The sequence below is a fragment of the Danio rerio genome, chromosome 4 (assembly GCF_049306965.1).
Source record: "Danio rerio strain Tuebingen ecotype United States chromosome 4, GRCz12tu, whole genome shotgun sequence".
Classification (NCBI taxonomy): Eukaryota; Metazoa; Chordata; class Actinopteri; order Cypriniformes; family Danionidae; genus Danio; species Danio rerio.
In genome coordinates this window covers 75,241,699-75,245,000 of record NC_133179.1, presented here as the reverse complement: position 1 = coordinate 75,245,000, position 3,302 = coordinate 75,241,699, and the positions used below count along the sequence as shown (strand labels likewise).

The window sequence follows — 3,302 nt, the reverse complement described above, 5'->3', positions numbered from 1 at the left end:
GTTAAACCAGCAATTAAACCACCAAAACTAGCAATTAAACCAGCATTTAAACCAGCATTAAAACTGGCAAAACCAGCCTCAAAACATACCTTACCAGCATATGCTGGTTTTTCAGCAGGGTGTACATTGTATAGTCAAAATAACACTAAATATCTGCGCCAGTGGTGTAGTGGTTAGTGCTCACGGCGACCCGAGTTCGATATCCACCTCGTGGTCCCATCCCGATCCTTCCCCTCTCTCTACTCCCCATGCTTTCCCGTCAATACTCCCTACTGTCCTGTCCAATAAAGGTGAAAATAATAACAACAATACACCATGTGACACCTTGTGAAATAGCTTTTGAGGCTTTTAATAGTTTATAAGACCCTCTGTCACTGAGGAGTATCCAGTTCCTTGTTGAAACTTTGCCATGAAGGATTAAGGCTACTGTAGTGAGGTGTACCTAATAAAGTGGCCGCTGAGTGTACACTGCACCTCTGATGATTTGAGGTGCTTCTTTCGCCTCTTCAAAGAGCATCCACCGAGCGAGTAAATGAGATTGAGTCGTAAACGAGTTGAAAAAGGTTAATCTTCAGAAACTGAGACGGTTTCAGCCTTTTCAGAGCAGGATTTGGTCAAAAATCTGCAAGATTATGTTAAACGATTAGGGAGTTCAGTCATTAAACTGCTTAAATTAAATTAAAATACATTTCTAGCTTAAGGTTTACATCTGCAAATCCAATCAGATGCACTTATTTGGCAAATAAAGCAAGTCCCTCATGAAATAGATCTACTACAACCGAAAGTATACAAGCTGTGTGGTAAACAAGGGTGCGTTCACACCTGTGAATCGATTCAGTTGTTCTGAAACAGAGATTACAATTGTTACATTGTTGCTCTTTGCTCTTGGAGCGGTTCGCTTTCACACTGCAAAGTTTCTAATCAGACCAAAAGAGCTAAAACAAGTCACGTGCGAGTAAACTCTCCTCCCATTGGTTAGAGTGTCACCGTACGTTCACACCGAAAGCGGCGAGAGCGTGAAAGTAGCCGGAAGTCAATCATTTTTAACGAGAGGCGGCGGCGATAGGCGACGATAAGCGGCGAGGAGCAGCGCGGCGAGGAGCAGCGCGGCGAGGAGCAGCGCGGCGCGTCTTCGCCGGCATGAGCGTCAAGTAGAGTTGAAATGAAGTCAACTTTATGGTAATGAGCTATGACGCGGTTCGGCGGCAAGCAATCAGAATGAAGACGTTCACCGCTTGATAGCAGTTCAGAGAACACAGACCTGTGAACTTTGGTTCCGACCACAGTTGTTCCCAAGGGTTTGATGATTGCGGTCGCCGGATTTCCAATTATTTACAATGTTTTCTTACAGGAACATACATTAAATAAGTTACTGGCCAGTTACTGATGTTCATTAATGTTATATAAATTTATCTTAAAAAAGTGGGAATCTTACGCAATGTGACAGTACAAAACAGTACTGCTGCTTCAGGATATTTCAGACATATGGACACATAGTGGATAAATAGAGCAAAGCCGCACCACACGCAACTTGATCTTCCATTGTTTTATGAATTTGATAAGAAGCGCGCAACATTTTCACGCTAAAAACATGTCTTATGCAGGAATGTAACTGATATGCTGCAACGGCTCCTTTAAGTACGAGATCAATGTAGCGAGTTTTGACGCTCTTGCCGCCGGAGCTGAAGGTTGTCGCCAGGGCGGCCAGAGCGACCTTGGACGCTCTCGCCGCTTTCGGTATGAGCGTACGGTCAGGGTTTATTTTGCAGCGTCCTGTTAAGCTGTCAGGAGAGGTGGTGGTTTGGTGGTGATTGACAGGGTGCGCGCGCGACGTGTCTGAAGAGAGACGCAGTGGGGAGGGGTGAGAATGGTGCGCGACGATGCCCTTATTAATGACCGGGAGGGAGACGCGAGATTACCGGGAGATCATCACTCGTTTGCGGGCATCTGGAGACTCGCGAAACTTCCCGCCCTACTCATAATTCTCTCTTCATATAGCCGTATGCCTATTACATATCCATAAAACACTGTCTTTAGGGTTGTAACAATATACCGGTATGACGGTCTACCACGATTTGAATGTGCACGATTATCATACCATGAACAATTGCATATCAACGGTTTTAAACCTTAAAGACCGAGACAGCCGCCCGCGGCTAAAAATAAGTATTGCTCTTAAATGTTTAATAACTTTTGATCCGCTGATCCGATTCATACAATTCAAAGATTGGCATAAAGAAGAGAATCTCAGCTTTCCAGTGCTGTATCACATAACATTCGCGGACTTTCAGAGGCTCCGGAATCAGTGCGGTTACGTCATCAACATTTGACAACGCTGATTTGACAAAGAAACGCTCGTCACTGTGTCTCCGGACAAATCAGACATGATACATTGATGCATTGTCCCTCCTCCATGCCCAGATTGGTTCAAACTCGCTATATCACAACCAATAAGCATAGGTTTCGCTTTTGTTTGTGGACCAACACTGAGCTTTTTGAACAACACGGAATGAGAGAAAGGCATACATTTATGCGCGGCTAAATAAAACGCAAAAAAAAAGTTTTTCATGAAATAATTCTCATACTAAGTACTTTTGCATGCACAGCAGCACAGAAACATGACAAAACAGTGACACAGCAAAGATGAACTGCTGCTCTTGCTGTTTTCAAAAGACGCAAATGAAGGTGCAGCTGTTTGTCTGCATTGCAGACAACCATATCCAAATCCATATCGATAGACAACCATATCCATGCTGGCACATAAAACCTAAGGATGTTCCATATTGAATCTAGTTTCGTTATGTAACTATTTATAGCATAGTAAATATTTATATCTATTTTTTACTGAGGATTTGCACCATGTTTATTTGGACTTTATTTGGACTTTGACACATTATTTATTATTTTCTTATTTTTTATTTGTTCATTGTAAGTGGTGTTGTTTATAGTAACTAAAAATATATTATTTGGAAAAAGTCAAATTTGCTTCACTGTTCTATTATTTTGTAACATTTGTAACATACCGTATACCGCGAAACCGTCAAACCGTGGTATTGTTTTAGACGATTATCATACCGTGAAAAATTCATACCGTTACAACCCTAACTGTGATATAACCGCGCTCAAATCGGATCGCTTTCTCACTGCAATCGAACCGCTCCAGGGTTCGTTTCAATCGAGCCGAGACCATCTCATTCAAGCGATCTCGGAGCGATTACTTTGGCACAGAACTTTGCCCTGTTCACATATGCCAAACGAACCGCGATAACTGGGCAAACAAGATACGTTCCCAAACAAAAGTG

General features: G+C 42.6%; 1 protein-coding gene across 1 annotated transcript in view; it reads right to left on the bottom strand.

The window, feature by feature from the left end:
- LOC137487271 (uncharacterized) overlaps nucleotides 1-3,302 on the bottom strand; it is a 98,951-nt gene that overhangs the window by 61,682 nt on the left and 33,967 nt on the right. The gene's annotated exons all lie outside the window — the stretch shown is intronic.